The following is a 9,912-nucleotide window of genomic DNA, read 5'->3' on the forward strand; positions in this document are numbered from 1 at the left end:
GTGCAATGGGTAAATCTGAATGTTGAGAGAATTTTTCAAACTGGAAAAGTGACTTTTGCAGATTTGACTGTGCTATCTGAAAGGTGTTGCCAGATGACCATAGCACCAGATCATCAGCATATTGTAGATTCGTATGGGGTAGGTTCATGTCCCAGAGATATAGGGCAAATAGGAGGCAACTGAGGACTGCTCCCTGAGGTAGGCCTTTGGATATTGTCTTTTGGGGTGAAGAGGCTGAACCAACACAAACAATGAAACTTCGCACTTCTATGAAGGATTTAATAAAGGATACGAGCTTAGGAGGTACTCCAAGGTTTGCAAGTTTATTTAAAAGGATTTGGTGGTTCACATTGTCATATGCTCCTTCAAAATCAAGGAAAGCTGCTACTAGGATATTATTTTTGGAGAAAGATTCATTTATTGCATTTGTTAGCAAAATGAAAGCATCTGTTGAGGAGTGGTATTTCCTGAATCCAGTTTGAGTGTGTGGGATCATGTTATTTTTCTCAACAAACCAGAGGAGTCTGTGATAAATCATTTTCTCCATTATTTTCCTCATCACAGGTGTAATCATTATGGGCCTATAAGACTCAGGGTTATCTTTTGGTTTATTTTTCTTTAGGATTGGTAGGAGGGACGAACATTTCCATATATTGGGGAACCTAGAAGATGCCCAAGCGTGAGTATAACAATTTAGCAGTTCTTGTTTGTATGAAGGTGTGAGATTCTTTATCCATGTAGGGTGTATATTGTCATAGCTGCTGCTAGTTTTGGACCTAATATGATGTATTGCATCATTCAATTCCTGGATTGAAAATGGATTAGTTATGTACTCGGATCCTGGGCGTGGTTGGTAACTAGGGTTCATAGGAATTGTGGACAGTTTGCTTTGATTATTTGATGTTAGCTTATTAACAAAAAGAGTTGCAAATAGATTAGCCTTTTCAATATCATTGTCATAATGGGTATTATTATGCATAAGCTGATACAGGAGTGGGTTGGGAGAAGTCTTTTTCCCACATATGTGGCTTATAACTTTATGTATAATTGGCTCATGTGTTTCTCTGGAGAGATTATTTGCAAAATTATTCCAGTATTTATATTTAGCATCTATTATAGTCCTTTTTAGATTAGATTCTGCTTGTAATTTTTTTAAATATGTAGTAGGTGTTGGCTTTTTTATGAATTCTGTCCTAGCTGCCTTTTATATCTTCCACTTATTTAGGCACTCATTTGTCTACCATGCTTTAGGACTTTGTTTAGGGAATGTCTTCTTAGGTGTTGTCCTGGGGATAGTATGATTAGCTGTATTTATTAGTAAAGAAGTCAGGGCTTTAGCATGTGTGTCAACTGTTGTATTAGAAATGCATGAACTTTTGGTGAAACTTGTAATTTCATCATTTAGCTTATTTTGGAAAATAGACAAATTTGCTTTAATGATGATATATTTGGAGGTATGAGATGAAGTTTCAGCAGGCTCATTTAGGGAGCAAACTATAGCAAAGTGGTCTGTACACAGACTATCAATTTTATTTATGTAAATTTTGTTCAAAAAGTTTAAAGACACAACTTGTAGGTCAATTGAAGAGAATTTGCAACTTTTGGGGTTAAAATATGTAGTCAAGTTTGGAGGGAGAGCAAACGATAATTCATTATAATTTGAAGTCATATCCTCAATAAATTTACCAGCTTTATTTGATGGTTTATTCCCCCACAAAAGGTTATGAGCATTGAAATCACCACAGATAATAATATTTTTTTGCATATTGGATTTATTTATATAATTAAAGAAATCCTTGGCATCTGAAGTTTGGCCATTAGGGTTATAGAAGCTTATTATGTAGGTTTTTAAATTATTCAGCCAAACACTTATACCAATTACATCAACATCATTTTCAAAATCTGGAAAATTGATGCCACAAAATTTTATATTATTATTAACTAATAAAGCTACACCACCTCCTTTTCTCTCTGAAGATCTATCCTTTCTTAGGATAGTATATCCCAGAGACTTAATTTGTTGATTTTGGGTTAAATGAGTTTCCTGGAGACAAGCAATATTAATCGAATTATTATTCATAAATGATATTAGTTCATTTAGCTTATTTTCTGTGAGTGATCTTACATTCCATTGGAGTATTGATAAATGTTGTGTTGTTGATTTATTCTTCATATGACTGTGTATCAATGTTCAGCTTTGTTAAAAGTAAAGCAAGATCTTTTTTTGCTTGAATGAGCATATCATCTGGGATGTAGATTTTTGCCAATTCTGCAATAATTTTTGTTTTCTGTAGTTAATGTATGTTCATGGCCTGAACTGCATTACAGTTTAGAATGAATAAGCATATATTTGGGGATTGCATTTTTGGTAGTGCATCCTGTTTGTTGGTTAAGGGATTGATTCCTGGTAGTGTTTCTGGTTTGTTTCTTCTTGAAAGGGAGGGACAGGCTGGCCTCATCTCACCGGAAAACAAGGCTTTCTGGCTTGGTGATTCCTTCTGATAGGGATTTGAGCTAGGGGGCTTAGAAGATATTGTTTTATATGGGGTGCTTGATGCATTTTGGGCATTTGACTTGGGGGTTTTGGTTGGTTTCATCACAGGCATTATTTGGTGTTGTTGGGCAGCATTTGCTTCCATTGCTGCGAAGGGGATGGGATGGCCTTCTCTGTTGATATTTGGAGTGTTAGAGCTCTTTTCTTGTATGCAGGGCATAATGATTTATTTGTAGATTCATGAGGACCTTTGCAATTGATGCATGTAGGTTGGGTGTTTTTGCAAGTTGTCAGCTCTTTAGGATGGAAAGATTTGCAATTACTACACTCTTGGAGAATTTCATTGCATTTGTTTGTCGTGTGTCCCAGTTTGAAACACTTCTGACACTGAATAGGCTTAGGTTTGTATTCCTTGTGTGGTTTGATTTGCCCAAATAGGAATAATTTTTCTGGGATATCAATTTTATCCTTTAGTGTGAATAAGAAGGATCTACTAGTTTTTAGGCCAGTAGAATTAGGTTTTCCAAGTTGGGTAACATCCTCAACTGGGATTGTGTTTCCAGCCCTATCTGAGAGACCTTCTTTTAACTCCTGAGTAGATATCTCTGGGGGAACATTGTAAACTACAATTTTTGTTGGTGATTGTTTTGGGTTCCAATTAGATGCAATAATTGGGATATTCAGAAGGGATTTAAGGTTAATTATTGTATCTGCTAAATTCTGATCTTTTACAGCTATTAGCAGAGATCCATCATAGTTAATGTTAAGAGAGAACATTGATATTAGCAGTTTAAAAATTGCAACTCTTATTGCAGTGATCCGTTTTATATCAATAGGGGCGGTGGGAGTAATTTTAAGGTAAATTCGTAAGTTTTTGGAGGAAGGATCTTGGGCAGGGAGAGGGGAAATGCTTTTAATTGGGGAGATTTTTTTCCTTTTCTTAGAGCTTCTAGAGAGGACCTCTTGAAACCCATTATCATCATTTATGGTTGCATTAGGACCTACAGTTATCATTGTCCTATTCTCCGAATCGGAGCCATCATTAGAACTTTCAGATAATGTGCTTGACCAGCCAGGATGGGTATCTTTCACTATGGAATTTGATTTGGGATCTGGGGGGACGTTTTTTTTTGGAGGACTTCTGAACATTGCCTATTGGAAAAAGCTTTAAACACAAATATAAAACTAAAACAAGAAGGGGAAATAGATGATATCAAACCGTCTGCACTATACTATGGGAAGGATAAACACCACAGTATAGCCCTGAGGATGACATGAGCAGGATAGGTTTGGTACAACTGCTGATAAGAAGCAATAATAATCACAAGAAAATATATTTCGATTTTCTAGTATGGTTGCGGTTGCTGCTGCAGTCTTCTTCTTCTTCTATTTAACAGCAGGGGGGCTTTTCAGTAAAACTATTTAGCCCTTTTCCTTTTGCTTCACTGTGGGCTACAGAGCTACTGGCTTGATTGCCTCATATTTATTCGATATATTCAGATATCTTTCAGCAGATCTTTTGACTCTAGGAGTTCAAATATAAGTTGATAGATGTCGATTTCTATGCTCTGTGTGCAGGTATAGTTGGCTAGGCTCTTGGCTGATAGTGGGATTTTGTGGTGTTTGTAGTATTTTAACAGTTTACAAAGCAAGGTATGTTGTGAAGACGTCAGCATATTTCATTCAAATAGGCAATGGTCAATTGTTTCATTTTTCATATTACAATGCCTGCAAAGAGGGGACAGGGGAATTGAGCCACTTGAATTAGAAAGCTTATATGAGAATGCAAGGAAATTTAGTCCATTTGTTCCAGAACGAATTCTATGATAAATTTTAGAAAGATACTTATTGGGAAAGGGGGAAAGGGGGAAAGGATAGGATTAATCTTATTAAAATTAATATCTGATAGCCTCTATCGGTAAATATCTCTAATTGGGATTGGTCTCCCACTTGGCTGGTCAATATTTATAGCATTTTTTGCTATTTCATCAACCTGATGATTACCACTTATGCCAGAGTGGCTAGGAATGTACTGAAAGTAAGTTTTTATGCCACTTGAAGCAAGATTATCAATAATACTGAGACAATGATAAGTGTCAATGTCCAACTTATATTGAGGAGCTGAGGCCAGCAACTCAAGGCTTGATAAAGAGTCGGAATAGATGATAATATTATTCGAATTTTCAATCAAAGGTTGGTTTTGCTTAAGGTGTTCTAATGCCATGATTATGGCATTTAACTCAGCAGACATTATAGATAAATTATTAAATAATCTCTCGCCCATTGCAATTTTCAGGTGAGGAAGGAAAACACCACTTGCAACCTTTTCATTCATTTTTGACCCATCAACAAATATTTGGAAGTGATTTTTATATGTAATTGTATTAAGTTCTGAAATTTTTTTCTGGACAAAAGCAATGGGGGTTAAATCTTTATTCCATTTTGAAAATTCAGTATTTATTATGGGAGATGATCAATTCCATGGAGGGGATTGGGGGAAAGTAGGTGCAATAGACTTTGCTGGTACAGGGAACTTCTTTTGAGTATTGGCATACTCATCTGCAATACCTCTATACATGGCTGGATTTCTTAACCAATTATGTAATGTGTGTGAGCTATTTGATTCAATTTTTGTAAGATGTTTTATCAAGAGAAAGCTACGTCTCTCCCTTATTGTTGTTAATCCACTCTCCATAAGCAGAAACTTGGTGCTTGTGGGTTTCCTAAGACCAAATATGAGACGACCAAATATGATGCAGTTCTTCTTCTATTTAACAGCAGGCGGGCTTTTCAGTAACACTATTTAGCCCTTTTCCTTTTGCTTCACTCTGTGGGCTACAGAGCTACTGGCTTGATTGCCTCATATTTATTAGATATATTCAGATATCTTTCAGCAGATCTTTCGACTCTAGGAGTTCAAATATAAGATGATAGATGTCGATTTCTATACTCTGTGTGCAGGTATAGTTGGCTAGGCTCTTGGCTGATAGTGGGATTTTGTGGTGTTTGAAGTATTTTAACAGTTTAGAAAGCAAGGTATGTTGTGCAGACGTCAGCATATTACATTCAAATAGGCAATGGTCAATTGTTTCATTATTCATATTACAATGCCTGCAAAGAGGGGACAGGGGAATTGAACCACTTGAATTAGAAAGCTTATATGAGAATGCAAGGAAATTTAGTCCATTTGTTCCAGAACGAATTCTATGATAAATTTTAGAAAGATACTTATTGGGAAAGGGGGAAAGGATAGGATTAATCTTATTAAAATTAATATCTGATAGCCTCCATCGGTAAATATCTCTAATTGGGATTGGTCTCCCACTTGGCTGGTCAATATTTATAGCATTTTTTGCTATTTCATCAACCTGATGATTACCACTTATGCCAGAGTGGCTAGGAATGTACTGAAAGTAAGTTTTTATGCCACTTGAAGCAAGATTATCAATAATACTGAGACAATGATAAGTGTCAATGTACAACTTGTATTGAGGAGCTGAGGCCAACAACTCAAGGCTTGATAAAGAGTCAGAATAGATGATAATATTATTCGAATTTTCAATTAAAGATTGGTTTTGCTTAAGGTTTTCTAATGCCATGATTATGTCATTTAACTTAGCAGACATTATAGATAAATTATTAAATAATCTCTCGCCCATTGCAATTTTCAGGTGAGGAAGGAAAACACCACTTGCAACCTTCTCATTCATTTTTGACCCATCAACAAATATTTGGAAGTGATTTTTATAGGTAATTGTATTAAGTTCTGCAAATTTTTTCTGAACAAAAGCAATGGGGGTTAAATCTTTATTCCATTTTGAAAATTCAGTATTTATTATGGGAAATGACCAATTCCATGGTGGGGATTGGGGGAAAGTAGGTGTAATAGACTTTTCTGGTACAGGGAACTTCTTTTGAGTATTGGCATACTCATCTGCAATACATCTATACATGGCTGGATTTCTTAACCAAGTATGTAATGTGTGTGAGCTATTTGATTCAATTTTTGTAAGATGTTTTATCAAGAGAAAGCTAGGTCTCTCCCTTATTGTTGTTAATCCACTCTCCATAAGCAGTAACTTGGTGCTTGTGGGTTTCCTAAGACCAAATATGAGACGTATTATATCATTTTGTGTTGTTTCAATTTTTTGCATCTGGGTCTTTGCACATGCACCATAGACAATGAGCCCATAGTCAATATGGGGTCTTATATGTGATTTATAAAACTGGAGTAAGGTTTTCTCCTCACAACCCCAGGGTGTGGAAAGAAGTCTTTTTAGTATATTTGCTTTTCTATAACATTTTTTCATTGTGTTTGAAATGTGGAGGTGGAAATTAAGTTGTTGGTCAAGCATGAGACCTAAGTGATTAATATTATTATCTTCTGGAATAGTTGTTTTATTTAGAGTTAGTTTTGCATTAATATGGTTTCACTTCCTGTGAAATTGGATTATTTTTGACTTGGTGGGTGCAATGGGTAAATCTGAATGTTGAGAGAATTTTTCAAACTGGAAAAGTGACTTTTGCAGATTTGACTGTGCTATCTGAAAGGTGTTGCCAGATGACCATAGCACCAGATCATCAGCATATTGTAGATTCGTGTGGGGTAGGTTCATGTCCCAGAGATATAGGGCAAATAGGAGGCAACTGAGGACTGCTCCCTGAGGTAGGCCTTTGGATATTGTCTTTTGGGGTGAAGAGGCTGAACCAACACAAACAATGAAACTTCGCACTTCTATGAAGGATTTAATAAAGGATACTAGCTTGGGAGGTACTCCAAGGTTTGCAAGTTTATTTAAAAGGATTTGGTGGTTCACATTGTCATATGCTCCTTCAAAATCAAGGAAAGCTGCCACTAGGATATTATTTTTTGAGAAAGATTCATTTATTGCATTTGTTAGCAAAATGAAAGCATCTGTTGAGGAGTGGTATTTCCTGAATCCAGTTTGAGTGTGTGGGATCATGTTATTTCTCTCAACAGACCAGAGAAGTCTGTGATAAATCATTTTCTCCATTATTTTCCCGATCACAGGTGTAATCATTATGGGCCTATAAGACTCAGGGTTATCTTTTGGTTTATTTTTCTTTAGGATTGGTAGGAGGGACGAACATTTCCATATATTGGGGAACCTAGAGGATGCCCAAGCGTGATTATAACAATTTAGCAGTTCTTGTTTGTATGAAGGTGTGAGATTCTTTATCCATGTAGGGTGTATATTGTCATAGCTGCTGCTAGTTTTGGACCTAATATGATGTATTGCATTATTCAATTCCTGGATTGAAAATGGATTAGTTATGTACTCGGATCCTGGGCGTGGTTGGTAACTAGGGTTCATAGGAATTGTGGACAGATTGCTTTGATTGTTTGATGTTAGCTTATTAACAAAAAGAGTTGCAAATAGGTTAGCCTTTTCAATATCATTGTCATAATGGGTATTATTATGTAAAAGCTCATACAGGAGTGGGTTGGGAGAAGTCTTTTTCCCACATATGTGGCTTATGACTTTATGTATAATTGGCTCATGCGTTTCTCTGGAGAGATTATTTGCAAAATTATTCCAGTGTTTATATTTAGCATCTATTATTGTCCTTTTTAGATTAGATTCTGCTTGTAATTTTTTTAAATATGTAGTAGGTGTTGGTTTTTTTATGAATTCTGTCCTAGCTGCCTTTTTTATCTTCCATTTATTTAGGCACTCATTTGCCCACCATGCTTTAGGAATTTGTTTAGGGAATGTTTTCTTAGGTGTTGTCCTGGGGATAGCATGATTAGCTGTATTTATTAGTAAAGATGTCAAGGCTTCAGCATGTGTGTCAACTGTTGTGTTAGAAATGCATGAACTTTGGGTGAAACTTGTAATTTCATCATTTAGCTTATTTTGGAAAATAGACCAATTTGCTTTAGTGTTGATATAATTGGAAGTATGAGAAGAAGTTTCAGCAGGTTCATTTATGGAGCAAACTATAGCAAAGTGGTCTGTACACAGACTATCAATTTTATTTATGTAAATTTTGTTCAAAAAATTTAGAGACACAATTTGTAGGTCAATTGTGGAGTATTTGGCACTTTTGGGGTTAAAATATGTATTTAGGTTTGGAGGGGTAGCAACAGCTAATTCATTATTATTTGAAATCATATGCTCAATAAATTTACCAGCTTTATTTGCTGGTTTATTCCCCCACAAAAGGCTGTGGGCATTGAAATCACCACAAATAATGATGTTTTTTAACATATTAGAATTATTTATATAATTAAAGAAATCCTTGGCATCTGAAGTTTGGCCATTAGGGTTATAAAAGCTTATTATGTAGGTTTTTAAATTATTCAGCCAAACACTTATACCAATTACATCAACATCATTTTCAAAATCTGGAAAATTGATGCCACAAAATTTTATATTATTATTAACTAATAAAGCTACACCACCTCCTTTCTCTCTGAAGATCTATCCTTTCTCAGGATAGTGTATCCCAGAGACTTAATTTGTTGATTTTGGGTTAAATGAGTTTCCTGGAGGCAAGCAATATTAATGGAATTATTATTCATAAATGATATTAGTTCATTTAGCTTATTTTCTGTGAGTGATCTTACATTCCATTGGAGTATTGATAATTGTTGTGTTGTTGATTTATTCTTCATATGAATGTGTATCAATGTTCAGCTTTGTTAAAAGTAAAGCAAGATCTTTTTGTGCTTGAATGAGCATATCATCTGGGATGTAAATTTTTGCCAATTCTGCAATAATTGTTGTTTTCTGTAGTTGATGTATGTTCATGGCCTGAACTGCATTACAGTTTAGAATGAATAAGCATATATTTGGGGTTTGCATTTTTGGTAGTGCATCCTGTTTGTTGGTTAATGGATTGATTCCTGGTAGTGTTTCTGGTTTGTTTCTTCTTGGGAGGGAGGGCCAGGCTGGCCTCATCTCCCCGGACAAGGAGGCTTGTTGGCTTGGTGAGTCCGTCTGAGAGGGATGTGCGCGAGGGGGCGGAGCCGCGGGTGTCGGAGCGGGGGGGCGGGATGCAGGGGGGGCCGGGGACGGGGGGGTAGTGGGTGGTTTCATTACAGGCTTTATTTGGTATTGTTGGGCAGCATTTGCTTCCATTGCTGCAAAGGGGTATGGGATGGCCTTCTCTGTTGATATTTGGAGTGTTAGAGCTCTTTTCTTGTATGCAGGACATAATGATTTATTTGTAGATTCATGTGGGCCTTTGCAATTGATGCATGTAGGCTGAGTGTTGTTGCAAGTTGTCAGCTCTTTATGATGGAAAGATTTACAATTACTACACTCTTGGAGAATTTCATTGCATTTGTTTGTTGTGTGTCCCAGTTTGAAACACTTCTGACACTGAATAGGCTTAGGTTTGTATTCCTTGTGTGGTTTGATTTGCCCAAATAGGAATAATTTTTCTGGGAT

This window comes from Artemia sp. Qi Xiang Cuo, chromosome 14 (genome assembly GCF_049724085.1).
Source record: "Artemia sp. Qi Xiang Cuo chromosome 14, ASM4972408v1, whole genome shotgun sequence".
NCBI lineage: Eukaryota > Metazoa > Arthropoda > Branchiopoda > Anostraca > Artemiidae > Artemia > Artemia sp. Qi Xiang Cuo.